This window comes from Dreissena polymorpha, chromosome 14 (genome assembly GCF_020536995.1).
Source record: "Dreissena polymorpha isolate Duluth1 chromosome 14, UMN_Dpol_1.0, whole genome shotgun sequence".
Taxonomy (NCBI): Eukaryota; Metazoa; Mollusca; class Bivalvia; order Myida; family Dreissenidae; genus Dreissena; species Dreissena polymorpha.
The window spans coordinates 50547870-50563749 of NC_068368.1; the positions used below are offsets into that span (position 1 = coordinate 50547870).

The following is a 15880-nucleotide window of genomic DNA, read 5'->3' on the forward strand; positions in this document are numbered from 1 at the left end:
CAGACATAACAAACTACCATCACAATATCCTGCCACCACATACATCACCAACTAACACCATTTTAACTACAACCACATAGATAACCAGCTAACACAATTTTAAGTAAACCACTTAGATAATCAGCTTACACCATTTTAACTACAACCACATAAATAACCAACTTACCGCAATTTAACAACAACCAATTAGATAACCAGCTAACCCCATTTTACCTACAACCACATAGATAACCAGCTTACCCCATTTCAACTACAACCACATAGATAACCAGCTTACCCCATTTTAACTCCAACCACATAGATTACCTGATAACACCATTTTAACTACAACCACATAGAAACCCAGCTAACCCCATAATCACTTGCCACCATATACATTACCAACTTACCCAATTTTAACTACAACGACAAAGATAACCAACTATCGCCATGATAACATAAGCCACATAAATTACAAGCTACCATCAAAATAACTATTGCGATAAAAGTTCGAATCTCCGTTGAACCTTAATATTTTATCGTGACTTATTTATCTTTACAAATAATATACGGTGTTTTAAGCGTGCTTGGGGTTCCATGGTGACAGTGCGATAGTACAAGACTCTGAATCTAGCGATCCGAGTTCAAATCTCGGTTGAAACTAAATATTTCATCACGATTGTATTTTATCTGAATAGATAATTAAAGGTCTTGTAAGCGTGCTTGAGAGACCGTGTGAAACAGCGGTCTCATGGTGTAATGGTTAGCACTCAATACTCTGAATCTTGCGATCCGAGTTCAAATCACGGTGGAAAATTAAAATTTTATCATGACTTATTAATCTATACAAATAGAAATTAATACATTAATAGAAATTAATAGAACTAATTATTTCTAATTAAGAAATTAAAATAAGTAATAGAAATTTCGGTGGAACCTGAATAGTTTATAATTACTTATTTTTCTCTATGCATAACGTAAGATGTTGTAAGTTTGCTTGCGAGGCTAAAACTTAACCACCGGATCCATGGTGTAATGGTTAGCACTCAAGACTCTGAATCTTGCGATCCGAGTTCAGATCTCGGTGGAACCTTAATATTTTATCATGACTTAGTTTTCTCTATAGATAATGTAAGATGTTGTGAGTGTACTTGCGTGGCTAAAACTGAAACAGCGGTTCCATGCTGTAATGGTTACCACTCAAGACTTGCGATCTGAGTTCAAATCTCGGTGGAACCTTGACATTTTGTCATGACTTATTAATCTATACAAACATAAATTAATAAATTAATAGAAATGATTGTTTATAGACTTATTTATCTATACAAATATTAATTAATAAATTAATAGAAATAATAATTTCTAATTAATAAGTAAAAATAAGCAATATTGATTTCGACGGAACCTGAATAGTTTATCATGACTTATTTTTTTGTTTGTATAATGTTTGATGTTGTAAGTGTGCTTGCGAGGCTAAAACTCAAACCGCGGTTCCACAGTGTAATGGTTAGCACTCAAGACTCTGAATCTTGCGATCCGAGTTCAAATCTCGGTGGATCCTTAATATATTATGCATGATTTTCTCTATATATAATGTATGATGTTGTAATTGTACATGCGATGCTAAAACTGAAACAGCGGTTCGATGCTGTAATGGTTAGCACTCAAGACTTTGAATCATGCAATCCGAGTTCAAACCTCGTTGGAATCGTAATATATTTTCATAAGGTATTTTTCTCTATAGATAATTGTAAGATGTTGCAAGTATACATTCGAGGCTAAAACTGAAATAGCGGTTCCATGGTGTAATGGTTAGCACTAAAGTCTCAGAAACTTGCGATCCGAGGTCAAATCTCGGTGGAACCTTACTTAATATTGTATTATGATTCATTTTTCTCTAAACACAATGTAAGATGTTGGAAGAGTCCTTGCGAAGCTAAAACTCAAACAGCGGTTCCATGGTGTAATGGTTTTAAGCAATCAAGACTCTGAATCTTGCGATCCGAGTTCAAATCTCGGTGGAAACTTGATATTTTATTATGACTTATTTTTCTCTATACATAATGTAAGATGTAAGTGTGCTTGCGACGCTAACACTCAAACAGCGGTTCAATGGTGTAATCGTTAGCACTCAAGACTCTGAATCTTGCGATCCGAGATCAAATCTCGGTTGAACCTTAATATTATATCATGACTTTTTTCTTTTTACATAACGTAAGATGTTGGTAGTGCACTTGCGAGGCTAAAATACAAACAGGGGTTCCATGGTGTAATGGTTAGCATTCAAGACTCTGAATTTTGCTATCCGAGTTCAAATCTCGGTGGAACCTTAATATTTTATCATGATTTATTTTTCTCTATACATAATGTAAGATGTTGTAAGTGTGCTTGTGAGGCTAAAACTCAAACAGCGGTTCCATGGTGTAATGGTTAGCACTCAAGACTCTGAATCTTGCGATCCGAGTTCAAATCTCGGTGGAAACTTATTATTATATCATTACTTATCTTTTTCTATACATAATGTAAAATGTTGGAAATGTGCTTGCGAGGCTAAAACTCAAACAGCGGTTCCATCGTGTAATGGTTAGCACTCAATACTATAAATCTTGCGATCCGAGTTCAAACCTCGTTGGAACCTTAATATTTTATCATAAGGTATTTTTCTCTATAGATAATTGTAAGATGTTGCAAGTGTACATGCGAGACTAAAACTGAAACAGCGGTTCCATGGTGTAATGGTTAGCACTCAAGACTCTGAATCTTGCGATCCGAGTTCAAATCTCGGTGGAACCTTAATATTTTAGCATGACTTCTTTCTCTTTACATAATGTAAGATGTTGTAAGTGTGTTTGCGAGGCTAAAACTCAAACAGCGGTTCCATGGTGTAATGGTTAGCACTCAAGATTCTGAATCTTGCGATCCGAGTTCAAATCTCGGTCGAACCTTAACCTTTTATCATGACTTATTTCTCTCTATAAATAATGTAAGATGTTGGAAGTATGCTTGCGAGGCTATAACTAAAACAGCGGTTCCATGATGTAATGGTTAGCACTCAAGACTCTGAATCTTGCGATCAAAATTCAAATCTCTGTGAAACCTGAATATTTTATCATGACTTTTTTTCTTTATACATAATGTTAGGTGTTGGAAGTGTGCTTGCGAGGCTAAAATACAAACAACGGTTCCATGGTGTAATGGTTAGCACTCAAGACTCTGAATCTTGCGATCCGAGTTCACATTTCGGTGGAACCTTAATATTGTATCATGCCTTATTTTTTTCTATACATAGTGTAAGATGTTGGAAGTGTGCTTTCGAGGCTTTAACTCAAACAGCGGTTCCATGGTGTTATGGTTAGCACTCAAGACTATTAATCTTGCGATCCGAGTTCAAATCTCGTTGAAACTTTAATATTTAATCATAAGGTATTTTTCTCTAAACATAATGTATGATGTTGCAAGTGTGCTTGCGAGGCTAAAACTCAAACAGAGGTTCCATGGTGTAATGGTTAGCACTCAAGACTCTGAATCTTGCGATCCGAGTTCAAATCTCGGTGGAACCTAAATATTTGATCATGACTTATTTTGCTCTATACATAATGTAAGATGTTGGAAGTGTGCTTGTGATGCTAAAACTCAAACAGCGGTTCCATGGTGTAATTGTTAGCACCCAAGACTTTGAGTCTTGCGATTCGAGTTCAAATCTCGGTGGAAACTTAACATTTTATCATGACGTATTTTTCTCTATTATGTAAGATGTTGGAAGTGTGCTTGCGAGGCTAAAACTCAAACAGCGGTTCCATGATGTAATGGTAAGCACTCAATACTCTGAATCTTCCGATCCGAGTTCAAATCTCGGTGGAACATTAATATTGTACGATGACTTTTTTCTCTTTACATATTGTAAGATGTTGGAAGTGTGCTTTCGAGGCTTTAACTCAAACAGCGGTTCCATGGTGTAATGGTTAGCACTCAAGACTCTGAATCTTGCGATCCGAGTTCAAATCTCGGTGGAACCTTAATATTTTATCATAAGGTATTTTCTCTATACATAATGTAAGATGTTGTAAGTGTGCTTGCAAGGCATAAACTTAAACAGCGGTTCCATGGTGTAATGGTTAGCACTCAAGACTCTGAATCTTGCGATCCGAGTTCAAATCTCGGTGGAACCTTAATATTTTATCATGACTTATTTGTCTCTATATATAATGTAAGATGCTGTTAGTGTGCTTGCGAGGCTATAACTCGAACAACGGTTCCATGGTGTAATGGTTAGCAATCAAGACTCTGAATCTTGCGATCCGAGTTCAAATCTCGGTCGAACCTTAACTTTTTATCATGACTTATTTCTCTCTATAAATAATGTAAGATGTTGGAAGTATGCTTGCGAGGCTATAACTAAAACAGCGGTTCCATGATGTAATGGTTAGCACTCAAGACTCTGAATCTTGCGATCCAACTTCAATACTCTGTGAAACCTTAATATTTTATCAATTTTTTTTTCTTTATACATAATGTTAGGTGTTGGAAGTGTGCTTGCGAGGCTAAACTACAAACAGCGGTTCCATGGTGTAATGGTTAGCACTCAAGACTCTGAATCTTGCGATCCGAGTTCACATTTCGGTGGAACCTTAATATTGTATCATGCCTTATTTTTCTCTATACATAGTGTAAGATGTTGGTAGTTTGCTTGCGAGGTTCAAACTCAAACATCGGTTCCATGGTGTAATGGTTAGCACTCAAGACTATTAATCTTGCGATCCGAGTTCAAATCTCGTTGGAACTTTAATATTTACCGGTAATCATAAGGTATTTTTCTCTAAACATAATGTATGATGTTGCAAGTGTGCTTGCGAGGCTAAAACTGAAACAGCGGTTCCATGGTATAATGGTTGGCACTCAAGACTTCGAATCTTGCGATCCGAGTTCAAATCTCGGTGGAACCTTAATATTGTATCATGCCTTATTTTTCTCTATACATAATGTAAGATGTTGGAAGTGTGCTTGTGAGGTTCAAACTCAAACAGCGGTTCCATGATGTAATGGTTAGCACTCAAGACTTTGAATCTTGCGATCCGAGTTCAAATCTCGGTGGAACCTTACTTAATATTGTATCATGACTTATTTTACTCTATACATTATGTAAGATGTTGGAAGTGTGCTTTCGAGGCTTTAACTCAAATAGCGGTTCCATGGTGTAATGGTTAGCGCTCAAGACTTTAATCTTGCGATCCGAGTTCAAATCTCGGTGGATCCTTAATATTTTAGCATGACTTCTTTCTCTTTACATAATGTAAGATGTTGTGTGTTTGCGAGGCTAAAACTCAAACAGCGGTTCCATGGTGTAATGGTTAGGACTAAGGACTCTGAATCTTGCGATCCGAGTTCAAATTTCGGTGGAACCTTTATATTTTATGCATGATTTTCTCTATATATAATGTAAGATGTTGTAATTGTACATGCGATGCTAAAACTGAAACAGCGGTTCGATGCTGTAATGGTTAGCGCTCAAGACTCTGAATCTTGCAATCCGAGTTCAAACCTCGTTGGAATCGTAATATTTTTTCATAAGGTATTTTTCTCTATAGATAATTGTAAGATGTTGCAAGTGTACATTCGAGGCTACAACTGAAATAGCGGTTCCATGGTATAATGGTTAGCACTAAAGTCTCGAAAACTTGCGATACGAGGTCAAATCTCGGTGGAACCTTACTTAATATTGTATCATGACTCATTTTTCTCTATACATACTGTAAGATGTTGGAAGAGTCCTTGCGAAGCTAAAACTCAAACAGCGGTTCCATGGTGTAAGGGTTTTAAGCACTCAAGACTCTGAATCTTGCGATCCGAGTTCAAATCTCGGTGGAAACTTGTTATTATATCATTACTTATCTTTTTCTATACATAATGTAAGATGTTGCAAGTGTGCTTGCGAGGCTAAAACTCAAACAGCGTTTCCATCGTGTAATGGTTAGCACTCAATACCATAAATCTTGCGATCCGAGCTCAAACCTCGTTGGAACCTAAATATTTTATCATAAGGTATTTTTCTCTATAGATAATTGTAAGATGTTGCAAGTGTACATGCGAGACTAAAACTGAAACAGCGGTTCCATGCTGTAATGGTTAGCACTCAAGACTTTAATCTTGCGATCCGAGTTCAAATCTCGGTGGATCCTTAATATTTTAGCATGACTTCTTTCTCTTTACATAATGTAAGATGTTGTGTGTTTGCGAGGCTAAAACTCAAACAGCGGTTCCATGGTGTAATGGTTAGGACTAAGGACTCTGAATCTTGCGATCCGAGTTCAAATTTCGGTGGAACCTTTATATTTTATGCATGATTTTCTCTATATATAATGTAAGATGTTGTAATTGTACATGCGATGCTAAAACTGAAACAGCGGTTCGATGCTGTAATGGTTAGCGCTCAAGACTCTGAATCTTGCAATCCGAGTTCAAACCTCGTTGGAATCGTAATATTTTTTCATAAGGTATTTTTCTCTATAGATAATTGTACGATGTTGCAAGTGTACATTCGAGGCTAAATCTGAAATAGCGGTTCCATGGAATAATGGTTAGCATTAAAGTCTCTGAAACTTGCGATCCGAGGTCAAATCTCGGTGGAACCTTAGTTAATATTGTATTATGACTCATTTTTCTCTATACATAATGTAAGATGTTGGAAGAGTCCTTGCGAAGCTAAAACTCAAACAGCGGTTCCATGGTGTAATGGTTTTAAGCACTAAAGACTCTGAATCTTGCGACCCGAGTTCAAATCTCGGTGGAAACTTGATATTTTATTATGACTTATTTTCTCTATACATAATGTAAGATGTAAGTGTGCTTGCGACGCTAACACTCAAACAGCGGTTCAATGGTGTAATCGTTAGCACTCAAGACTCTGAATCTTGCGATCCGAGATCAAATCTCGGTTGAACCTTAATATTATATCATGACTTTTTTCTTATTACATAACGTAAGATGTTGGTAGTGCACTTGCGAGGCTAAAATACAAACAGCGGTTCCATGGTGTAATGGTTAGAATTCAAGATTCTGAATTTTGCTATCCGAGTTCAAATCTCGGTGGAACCTTAATATTTTATCATGATTTATTTCTCTCTATACATAATGTAAGATGTTGTAAGTGTGCTTGCGAGGCTAATACTCAAACAGCGGTTCCATGGTGTAATGGTTAGCACTCAAGACTCTGAATCTTGCGATCCGAGTTCAAATCTCGGTGGAAACTAATTATTATATCATTACTTATCTTTTTCTATACATAATGTAAAATGTTGGAAGTGTGCTTGCGAGGCTAAAATTCGAACAGCGGTTCTATCGTGTAATGGTTAGCACTCAATACTATAAATCTTGCGATCCGAGTTCAAACCTCGTTCGAACCTTAATATTTTATCATAAGGTATTTTTCTCTATAGATAATTGTAAGATGTTGCAAGTGTACATGCGAGACTAAAACTGAAACAGCGGTTCCATGCTGTAATGGTTAGCACTCAAGACTCTGAATCTTGCGATCCGAGTTCAAATCTCGGTGGAACCATAATATTTTAGCATGACTTCTTTCTCTTTACATAATGTAAGATGTTGTAAGTGTGTTTGCGAGGCTAAAACTCAAACAGCGGTTCCATGGTGTAATGGTTAGCACTCAAGATTCTGAATCTTGCGATCCGAGTTCAAATCTCGGTGGAACCTTAATATTTTATCATGACTTATTTGTCTCTATATATAATGTAAGATGCTGTAAGTGTGCTTGCAAGGCTATAACTCGAACAACGGTTCCATGGTGTAATGGTTAGCACTCAAGATTCTGAATCTTGCGATCCGAGTTCAAATCTCGGTCGAACCTTAATTTTTTATCATAACTTATTTCTCTCTATAAATAATGTAAGATGTTGGAAGTATGCTTGCGAGGCTATAACTAAAACAGCGGTTCCATGATGTAATGGTTAGCACTCAAGACTCTGAATCTTGCGATCCAAATTCAAATCTCTGTGAAACCTTAATATTTTATCATGACTTTTTTCTTTATACATAATGTTAGGTGTTGGAAGTGTGCTTTCGAGGCTAAAATACAAACAACGGTTCCATGGTGTAATGGTTAGCACTCAAGACTCTGAATCTTGCGATCCGAGTTCACATTTCGGTGGAACCTTAATATTATATCATGCCTTATTTTTTTCTATACATAGTGTAAGATGTTGGAAGTGTGCTTTCGAGGCTTTAACTCAAACAGCGGTTCCATGGTGTTATGGTTAGCACTCAAGACTATTAATCTTGCGATCCGAGTTCAAATCTCGTTGAAACTTTAATATTTAATCATAAGGTATTTTTCTCTAAACATAATGTATGATGTTGCAAGTGTGCTTGCGAGGCTAAAACTCAAACAGAGGTTCCATGGTGTAATGGTTAGCACTCAAGACTCTGAATCTTGCGATCCGAGTTCAAATCTCGGTGGAACCTAAATATTTGATCATGACTTATTTTGCTCTATACATAATGTAAGATGTTGGAAGTGTGCTTGTGATGCTAAAACTCAAACAGCGGTTCCATGGTGTAATTGTTAGCACCCAAGACTTTGAGTCTTGCGATTCGAGTTCAAATCTCGGTGGAAACTTAACATTTTATCATGACGTATTTTTCTCTATTATGTAAGATGTTGGAAGTGTGCTTGCGAGGCTAAAACTCAAACAGCGGTTCCATGATGTAATGGTAAGCACTCAATACTCTGAATCTTCCGATCCGAGTTCAAATCTCGGTGGAACATTAATATTGTACGATGACTTTTTTCTCTTTACATATTGTAAGATGTTGGAAGTGTGCTTTCGAGGCTTTAACTCAAACAGCGGTTCCATGGTGTAATGGTTAGCACTCAAGACTCTGAATCTTGCGATCCGAGTTCAAATCTCGGTGGAACCTTAATATTTTATCATAAGGTATTTTCTCTATACATAATGTAAGATGTTGTAAGTGTGCTTGCAAGGCATAAACTTAAACAGCGGTTCCATGGTGTAATGGTTAGCACTCAAGACTCTGAATCTTGCGATCCGAGTTCAAATCTCGGTGGAACCTTAATATTTTATCATGACTTATTTGTCTCTATATATAATGTAAGATGCTGTTAGTGTGCTTGCGAGGCTATAACTCGAACAACGGTTCCATGGTGTAATGGTTAGCAATCAAGACTCTGAATCTTGCGATCCGAGTTCAAATCTCGGTCGAACCTTAACTTTTTATCATGACTTATTTCTCTCTATAAATAATGTAAGATGTTGGAAGTATGCTTGCGAGGCTATAACTAAAACAGCGGTTCCATGATGTAATGGTTAGCACTCAAGACTCTGAATCTTGCGATCCAACTTCAATACTCTGTGAAACCTTAATATTTTATCAATTTTTTTTTCTTTATACATAATGTTAGGTGTTGGAAGTGTGCTTGCGAGGCTAAACTACAAACAGCGGTTCCATGGTGTAATGGTTAGCACTCAAGACTCTGAATCTTGCGATCCGAGTTCACATTTCGGTGGAACCTTAATATTGTATCATGCCTTATTTTTCTCTATACATAGTGTAAGATGTTGGTAGTTTGCTTGCGAGGTTCAAACTCAAACATCGGTTCCATGGTGTAATGGTTAGCACTCAAGACTATTAATCTTGCGATCCGAGTTCAAATCTCGTTGGAACTTTAATATTTACCGGTAATCATAAGGTATTTTTCTCTAAACATAATGTATGATGTTGCAAGTGTGCTTGCGAGGCTAAAACTGAAACAGCGGTTCCATGGTATAATGGTTGGCACTCAAGACTTCGAATCTTGCGATCCGAGTTCAAATCTCGGTGGAACCTTAATATTGTATCATGCCTTATTTTTCTCTATACATAATGTAAGATGTTGGAAGTGTGCTTGTGAGGTTCAAACTCAAACAGCGGTTCCATGATGTAATGGTTAGCACTCAAGACTTTGAATCTTGCGATCCGAGTTCAAATCTCGGTGGAACCTTACTTAATATTGTATCATGACTTATTTTTCTCTATACATTATGTAAGATGTTGGAAGTGTGCTTTCGAGGCTTTAACTCAAATAGCGGTTCCATGGTGTAATGGTTAGCGCTCAAGACTTTAATCTTGCGATCCGAGTTCAAATCTCGGTGGATCCTTAATATTTTAGCATGACTTCTTTCTCTTTACATAATGTAAGATGTTGTGTGTTTGCGAGGCTAAAACTCAAACAGCGGTTCCATGGTGTAATGGTTAGGACTAAGGACTCTGAATCTTGCGATCCGAGTTCAAATTTCGGTGGAACCTTTATATTTTATGCATGATTTTCTCTATATATAATGTAAGATGTTGTAATTGTACATGCGATGCTAAAACTGAAACAGCGGTTCGATGCTGTAATGGTTAGCGCTCAAGACTCTGAATCTTGCAATCCGAGTTCAAACCTCGTTGGAATCGTAATATTTTTTCATAAGGTATTTTTCTCTATAGATAATTGTAAGATGTTGCAAGTGTACATTCGAGGCTACAACTGAAATAGCGGTTCCATGGTATAATGGTTAGCACTAAAGTCTCGAAAACTTGCGATACGAGGTCAAATCTCGGTGGAACCTTACTTAATATTGTATCATGACTCATTTTTCTCTATACATACTGTAAGATGTTGGAAGAGTCCTTGCGAAGCTAAAACTCAAACAGCGGTTCCATGGTGTAAGGGTTTTAAGCACTCAAGACTCTGAATCTTGCGATCCGAGTTCAAATCTCGGTGGAAACTTGTTATTATATCATTACTTATCTTTTTCTATACATAATGTAAGATGTTGCAAGTGTGCTTGCGAGGCTAAAACTCAAACAGCGTTTCCATCGTGTAATGGTTAGCACTCAATACCATAAATCTTGCGATCCGAGCTCAAACCTCGTTGGAACCTAAATATTTTATCATAAGGTATTTTTCTCTATAGATAATTGTAAGATGTTGCAAGTGTACATGCGAGACTAAAACTGAAACAGCGGTTCCATGCTGTAATGGTTAGCACTCAAGACTTTAATCTTGCGATCCGAGTTCAAATCTCGGTGGATCCTTAATATTTTAGCATGACTTCTTTCTCTTTACATAATGTAAGATGTTGTGTGTTTGCGAGGCTAAAACTCAAACAGCGGTTCCATGGTGTAATGGTTAGGACTAAGGACTCTGAATCTTGCGATCCGAGTTCAAATTTCGGTGGAACCTTTATATTTTATGCATGATTTTCTCTATATATAATGTAAGATGTTGTAATTGTACATGCGATGCTAAAACTGAAACAGCGGTTCGATGCTGTAATGGTTAGCGCTCAAGACTCTGAATCTTGCAATCCGAGTTCAAACCTCGTTGGAATCGTAATATTTTTTCATAAGGTATTTTTCTCTATAGATAATTGTACGATGTTGCAAGTGTACATTCGAGGCTAAATCTGAAATAGCGGTTCCATGGAATAATGGTTAGCATTAAAGTCTCTGAAACTTGCGATCCGAGGTCAAATCTCGGTGGAACCTTAGTTAATATTGTATTATGACTCATTTTTCTCTATACATAATGTAAGATGTTGGAAGAGTCCTTGCGAAGCTAAAACTCAAACAGCGGTTCCATGGTGTAATGGTTTTAAGCACTAAAGACTCTGAATCTTGCGACCCGAGTTCAAATCTCGGTGGAAACTTGATATTTTATTATGACTTATTTTCTCTATACATAATGTAAGATGTAAGTGTGCTTGCGACGCTAACACTCAAACAGCGGTTCAAAGGTGTAATCGTTAGCACTCAAGACTCTGAATCTTGCGATCCGAGATCAAATCTCGGTTGAACCTTAATATTATATCATGACTTTTTTCTTATTACATAACGTAAGATGTTGGTAGTGCACTTGCGAGGCTAAAATACAAACAGCGGTTCCATGGTGTAATGGTTAGAATTCAAGATTCTGAATTTTGCTATCCGAGTTCAAATCTCGGTGGAACCTTAATATTTTATCATGATTTATTTCTCTCTATACATAATGTAAGATGTTGTAAGTGTGCTTGCGAGGCTAATACTCAAACAGCGGTTCCATGGTGTAATGGTTAGCACTCAAGACTCTGAATCTTGCGATCCGAGTTCAAATCTCGGTGGAAACTAATTATTATATCATTACTTATCTTTTTCTATACATAATGTAAAATGTTGGAAGTGTGCTTGCGAGGCTAAAATTCGAACAGCGGTTCTATCGTGTAATGGTTAGCACTCAATACTATAAATCTTGCGATCCGAGTTCAAACCTCGTTCGAACCTTAATATTTTATCATAAGGTATTTTTCTCTATAGATAATTGTAAGATGTTGCAAGTGTACATGCGAGACTAAAACTGAAACAGCGGTTCCATGCTGTAATGGTTAGCACTCAAGACTCTGAATCTTGCGATCCGAGTTCAAATCTCGGTGGAACCATAATATTTTAGCATGACTTCTTTCTCTTTACATAATGTAAGATGTTGTAAGTGTGTTTGCGAGGCTAAAACTCAAACAGCGGTTCCATGGTGTAATGGTTAGCACTCAAGATTCTGAATCTTGCGATCCGAGTTCAAATCTCGGTGGAACCTTAATATTTTATCATGACTTATTTGTCTCTATATATAATGTAAGATGCTGTAAGTGTGCTTGCAAGGCTATAACTCGAACAACGGTTCCATGGTGTAATGGTTAGCACTCAAGATTCTGAATCTTGCGATCCGAGTTCAAATCTCGGTCGAACCTTAATTTTTTATCATAACTTATTTCTCTCTATAAATAATGTAAGATGTTGGAAGTATGCTTGCGAGGCTATAACTAAAACAGCGGTTCCATGATGTAATGGTTAGCACTCAAGACTCTGAATCTTGCGATCCAAATTCAAATCTCTGTGAAACCTTAATATTTTATCATGACTTTTTTCTTTATACATAATGTTAGGTGTTGGAAGTGTGCTTTCGAGGCTAAAATACAAACAACGGTTCCATGGTGTAATGGTTAGCACTCAAGACTCTGAATCTTGCGATCCGAGTTCACATTTCGGTGCAACCTTAATATTGTATCATGCCTTACTTTTCTCTATACATAGTGTAAGATGTTGGAAGTGTGCTTGCGAGGTTCAAACTCAAACAGCGGTTCCATGGTGTAATGGTTAGCACTCAAGACTATTAATCTTGCGATCCGAGTTCAAATCTCGTTGAAACTTTAATATTTAATCATAAGGTATTTTTCTCTAAACATAATGTATGATGTTGCAAGTGTGCTTGCGAGGCTAAAACTCAAACAGAGGTTGCAAGGTGTAATGGTTAGCACTCAAGAATCTGAATCTTGCGATCCGAGTTCAAATCTCGGTGGAACCTAAATATTTGATCATGACTTATTTTGCTCTATACATAATGTAAGATGTTGGAAGTGTGCTTGTGATGCTAAAACTCAAACAGCGGTTCCATGGTGTAATTGTTAGCCCCCAAGACTCTGAATCTTGCGATTCGAGTTCAAATCTCGGTGGAAACTTAATATTTTATCATGACGTATTTTTCTCTATAATGTAAGATGTTGGAAGTGTGCTTGCGAGGCTAAAACTCAAACAGCGGTTCCATGGTGTAATGGTTAGCACTCAATACTCTGAATCTTCCGATCCGAGTTCAAATCTCGGTGGAACATTAATATTGTACATTTTGTTTCTCTTTGCATATTGTAAGATGTTGGAAGTGTGCTTTCGAGGCTTTAACTCAAACAGCGGTTCCATGGTGTAATGGTTAGCACTCAAGACTCTGAATCTTGCGATCCGAGTTCAAATCTCGGTGGCACCTTAATATTTTATCATAAGGTATTTTCTCTATACATAATGTAAGATGTTGTAAGTGTGCATGCAAGGCATAAACTTAAACAACGGTTCCATGGTGTAATGGTTAGCACTCAAGACTCTGAATCTTGCGATCCGAGTTCAAATCTCTGTGGAACCTTAATATTTAATCATAAGGTATTTTTCTCTAAACATAATGTATGATGTTGCAAGTGTGCTTGCGAGGCTAAAACTGAAACAGCGGTTCCATGGTGTAATGGTTAGCACTCAAGACGTTGAATCTTGCGATCCGAGTTCAAATCTCGGTGGAACCTTAATATTGTATCATGCCTTATTTTTCTCTATACATAATGTAAGATGTTGGAAGTGTGCTTGTGAGGTTCAAACTCAAACAGCGGTTATATTGTGTAATGGTTAGCACTCAAGACTTTGAATCTTGCGATCCGAGTTCAAATCTCGGTGGAACCTTACTTAATATTGTATCATGACTTATTTTTCACTATACATAGTGTAAGATGTTGGAAGTGTGCTTTCGAGGCTTTAACTCAAACAGCGGTTCCATGGTGTAATGGTTAGCACTCAATACTATTAATCTTGCGATCCGAGTTCAAACCTCGTTGGAACTTAAATATTTTATTATAAGGTATTTTTCTCTATAGATAATTGTAAGATGTTGCAAGTGTACATGCGAGACTAAAACTGAAACAGCGGTTCCATGCTGTAATGGTTAGCACTCAAGACTCTAATCTTGCGATCCGAGTTCAAATCTCGGTGGAACCATAATATTTTAGCATGACTTCTTTTTCTTTACATAATGTAAGATGTTGTAATTGTGTTTGCGAGGCTAAAACTCAAACAGCGGTTCCATGGTGTAATGGTTAGGACTAAGGACTCTGAATCTTGCGATCCGAGTTCAAATTTCGGTGGAACCTTTATATTTTATCATGACTTATTTGTCTCTATATATAATGTAAGATGCTGTAAGTGTGCTTGCGAGGCTATAACTCGAACAACGGTTCCATGGTGTAATGGTTAGGACTCAAGACTCTGAATCTTGCGATCCGAGTTAAAATCTCGGTCGAACCTTAATTTTTTATCATGACTTATTTCTCTCTATAAATAATGTAAGATGTTGGAAGTATGCTTGCGAGGCTAAAACTAAAACAGCGGTTCCATGATGTAATGGTTAGCACTCAAGACTCTGAATCTTGCGATCCAACTTCAAATCTCTGTGAAACCTTAAAATTTTATCATGACATTTTTTCTTTATACATAATGTTAGGTGTTAAAAGTGTGCTTGCGAGGCTAAAATACAAACAACGGTTCCATGGTGTAATGGTTAGCACTCAAGACTCTGAATCTTGCGATCCGAGTTCACATTTCGGTGGAACCTTAATATTGTATCATGCCTTATTTTTCTCTATACATAGTGTAAGATGTTGGATGTGTGCTTGCGAGGTTCAAACTCAAACAGCGGTTCCATGGTGTAATGGTTAGCACTCAAGACTATTAATCTGGCGATCCGAGTTCAAATCTCGGTGGAACTTTAATATTTAATCATAAGGTATTTTTTTCTTAACATAATGTATGATGTTGCAAGTGTGCTTGCGAGGCTGAAACTTAAACATAGTTTCAATGGTGTAATGGTTAACACTCAAGACTCTGAATCTTGCGATCCGAGTTCAAATCTTGGTGGAACCTAAATATTTGATCATGACTTATTTTGCTCTATACATAATGTAAGATGTTGGAAGTGTGCATGTGATGCTAAAACTCAAACAGCGGTTCCATGGTGTTATTGTTAGCCCCCAAGACTCTGAATCTTGCGATTCGAGTTCAAATCTCAGTGGAAACTTAATATTGTATCATGACGTATTTTTCTCTATTATGTAAGATGTTGGAAGTGTGCTTTCGAGGCTTTAACTCAAACAGCGGTTCCATGGTGTAATGGTTAGCACCCAAGACTCTGAATCTTCCGATCCGAGTTCAAATCTCGGTGGAACATTAATATTGTACGATGACTTTTTTCTCTTTACATATTGTAAGATGTTGGAAGTGTGCTTTC

The 15880-nt window shown here is 37.0% G+C and overlaps 31 non-coding genes across 31 annotated transcripts; all 31 read left to right on the forward strand.

Moving 5' to 3' along the window:
• Positions 1 to 1468: 1468 nt before the first annotated feature.
• On the forward strand, positions 1469 to 1540 carry Trnaq-cug (transfer RNA glutamine (anticodon CUG)). Its single transcript has one exon. It is a non-coding gene; the product is annotated as a tRNA-Gln (tRNA).
• A 697-nt stretch (positions 1541 to 2237) lies between these two features.
• Trnaq-cug (transfer RNA glutamine (anticodon CUG)) lies at positions 2238 to 2309 on the forward strand. Its single transcript has one exon. It is a non-coding gene; the product is annotated as a tRNA-Gln (tRNA).
• An 82-nt stretch (positions 2310 to 2391) lies between these two features.
• Positions 2392 to 2463, forward strand: Trnaq-cug (transfer RNA glutamine (anticodon CUG)). Its single transcript has one exon. It is a non-coding gene; the product is annotated as a tRNA-Gln (tRNA).
• A 237-nt stretch (positions 2464 to 2700) lies between these two features.
• Trnaq-cug (transfer RNA glutamine (anticodon CUG)) lies at positions 2701 to 2772 on the forward strand. The gene has a single exon. It is a non-coding gene; the product is annotated as a tRNA-Gln (tRNA).
• Positions 2773 to 2852: 80 nt separating this feature from the next.
• Positions 2853 to 2924, forward strand: Trnaq-cug (transfer RNA glutamine (anticodon CUG)). Its single transcript has one exon. It is a non-coding gene; the product is annotated as a tRNA-Gln (tRNA).
• Positions 2925 to 3467: 543 nt separating this feature from the next.
• Trnaq-cug (transfer RNA glutamine (anticodon CUG)) lies at positions 3468 to 3539 on the forward strand. The gene has a single exon. It is a non-coding gene; the product is annotated as a tRNA-Gln (tRNA).
• A 384-nt stretch (positions 3540 to 3923) lies between these two features.
• On the forward strand, positions 3924 to 3995 carry Trnaq-cug (transfer RNA glutamine (anticodon CUG)). The gene has a single exon. It is a non-coding gene; the product is annotated as a tRNA-Gln (tRNA).
• Positions 3996 to 4076: 81 nt separating this feature from the next.
• Trnaq-cug (transfer RNA glutamine (anticodon CUG)) lies at positions 4077 to 4148 on the forward strand. Its single transcript has one exon. It is a non-coding gene; the product is annotated as a tRNA-Gln (tRNA).
• A 542-nt stretch (positions 4149 to 4690) lies between these two features.
• On the forward strand, positions 4691 to 4762 carry Trnan-auu (transfer RNA asparagine (anticodon AUU)). Its single transcript has one exon. It is a non-coding gene; the product is annotated as a tRNA-Asn (tRNA).
• Positions 4763 to 4850: 88 nt separating this feature from the next.
• On the forward strand, positions 4851 to 4922 carry Trnar-ucg (transfer RNA arginine (anticodon UCG)). Its single transcript has one exon. It is a non-coding gene; the product is annotated as a tRNA-Arg (tRNA).
• An 82-nt stretch (positions 4923 to 5004) lies between these two features.
• Positions 5005 to 5076, forward strand: Trnaq-uug (transfer RNA glutamine (anticodon UUG)). The gene has a single exon. It is a non-coding gene; the product is annotated as a tRNA-Gln (tRNA).
• Positions 5077 to 6694: 1618 nt separating this feature from the next.
• Positions 6695 to 6769, forward strand: Trnaq-cug (transfer RNA glutamine (anticodon CUG)). The gene has a single exon. It is a non-coding gene; the product is annotated as a tRNA-Gln (tRNA).
• Positions 6770 to 7153: 384 nt separating this feature from the next.
• Positions 7154 to 7225, forward strand: Trnaq-cug (transfer RNA glutamine (anticodon CUG)). The gene has a single exon. It is a non-coding gene; the product is annotated as a tRNA-Gln (tRNA).
• A 237-nt stretch (positions 7226 to 7462) lies between these two features.
• Positions 7463 to 7534, forward strand: Trnaq-cug (transfer RNA glutamine (anticodon CUG)). Its single transcript has one exon. It is a non-coding gene; the product is annotated as a tRNA-Gln (tRNA).
• An 80-nt stretch (positions 7535 to 7614) lies between these two features.
• On the forward strand, positions 7615 to 7686 carry Trnaq-cug (transfer RNA glutamine (anticodon CUG)). Its single transcript has one exon. It is a non-coding gene; the product is annotated as a tRNA-Gln (tRNA).
• Positions 7687 to 7768: 82 nt separating this feature from the next.
• Trnaq-cug (transfer RNA glutamine (anticodon CUG)) lies at positions 7769 to 7840 on the forward strand. The gene has a single exon. It is a non-coding gene; the product is annotated as a tRNA-Gln (tRNA).
• A 542-nt stretch (positions 7841 to 8382) lies between these two features.
• Positions 8383 to 8454, forward strand: Trnaq-cug (transfer RNA glutamine (anticodon CUG)). Its single transcript has one exon. It is a non-coding gene; the product is annotated as a tRNA-Gln (tRNA).
• A 384-nt stretch (positions 8455 to 8838) lies between these two features.
• On the forward strand, positions 8839 to 8910 carry Trnaq-cug (transfer RNA glutamine (anticodon CUG)). Its single transcript has one exon. It is a non-coding gene; the product is annotated as a tRNA-Gln (tRNA).
• An 81-nt stretch (positions 8911 to 8991) lies between these two features.
• On the forward strand, positions 8992 to 9063 carry Trnaq-cug (transfer RNA glutamine (anticodon CUG)). Its single transcript has one exon. It is a non-coding gene; the product is annotated as a tRNA-Gln (tRNA).
• A 542-nt stretch (positions 9064 to 9605) lies between these two features.
• On the forward strand, positions 9606 to 9677 carry Trnan-auu (transfer RNA asparagine (anticodon AUU)). The gene has a single exon. It is a non-coding gene; the product is annotated as a tRNA-Asn (tRNA).
• An 88-nt stretch (positions 9678 to 9765) lies between these two features.
• On the forward strand, positions 9766 to 9837 carry Trnar-ucg (transfer RNA arginine (anticodon UCG)). The gene has a single exon. It is a non-coding gene; the product is annotated as a tRNA-Arg (tRNA).
• An 82-nt stretch (positions 9838 to 9919) lies between these two features.
• Positions 9920 to 9991, forward strand: Trnaq-uug (transfer RNA glutamine (anticodon UUG)). The gene has a single exon. It is a non-coding gene; the product is annotated as a tRNA-Gln (tRNA).
• A 1618-nt stretch (positions 9992 to 11609) lies between these two features.
• On the forward strand, positions 11610 to 11684 carry Trnaq-cug (transfer RNA glutamine (anticodon CUG)). Its single transcript has one exon. It is a non-coding gene; the product is annotated as a tRNA-Gln (tRNA).
• A 384-nt stretch (positions 11685 to 12068) lies between these two features.
• Positions 12069 to 12140, forward strand: Trnaq-cug (transfer RNA glutamine (anticodon CUG)). Its single transcript has one exon. It is a non-coding gene; the product is annotated as a tRNA-Gln (tRNA).
• A 237-nt stretch (positions 12141 to 12377) lies between these two features.
• Trnaq-cug (transfer RNA glutamine (anticodon CUG)) lies at positions 12378 to 12449 on the forward strand. Its single transcript has one exon. It is a non-coding gene; the product is annotated as a tRNA-Gln (tRNA).
• Positions 12450 to 12529: 80 nt separating this feature from the next.
• On the forward strand, positions 12530 to 12601 carry Trnaq-cug (transfer RNA glutamine (anticodon CUG)). The gene has a single exon. It is a non-coding gene; the product is annotated as a tRNA-Gln (tRNA).
• Positions 12602 to 12683: 82 nt separating this feature from the next.
• Positions 12684 to 12755, forward strand: Trnaq-cug (transfer RNA glutamine (anticodon CUG)). The gene has a single exon. It is a non-coding gene; the product is annotated as a tRNA-Gln (tRNA).
• Positions 12756 to 13750: 995 nt separating this feature from the next.
• Positions 13751 to 13822, forward strand: Trnaq-cug (transfer RNA glutamine (anticodon CUG)). Its single transcript has one exon. It is a non-coding gene; the product is annotated as a tRNA-Gln (tRNA).
• An 81-nt stretch (positions 13823 to 13903) lies between these two features.
• On the forward strand, positions 13904 to 13975 carry Trnaq-cug (transfer RNA glutamine (anticodon CUG)). The gene has a single exon. It is a non-coding gene; the product is annotated as a tRNA-Gln (tRNA).
• An 82-nt stretch (positions 13976 to 14057) lies between these two features.
• On the forward strand, positions 14058 to 14129 carry Trnaq-uug (transfer RNA glutamine (anticodon UUG)). Its single transcript has one exon. It is a non-coding gene; the product is annotated as a tRNA-Gln (tRNA).
• Positions 14130 to 15290: 1161 nt separating this feature from the next.
• Positions 15291 to 15362, forward strand: Trnan-auu (transfer RNA asparagine (anticodon AUU)). The gene has a single exon. It is a non-coding gene; the product is annotated as a tRNA-Asn (tRNA).
• Positions 15363 to 15880: the final 518 nt, after the last annotated feature.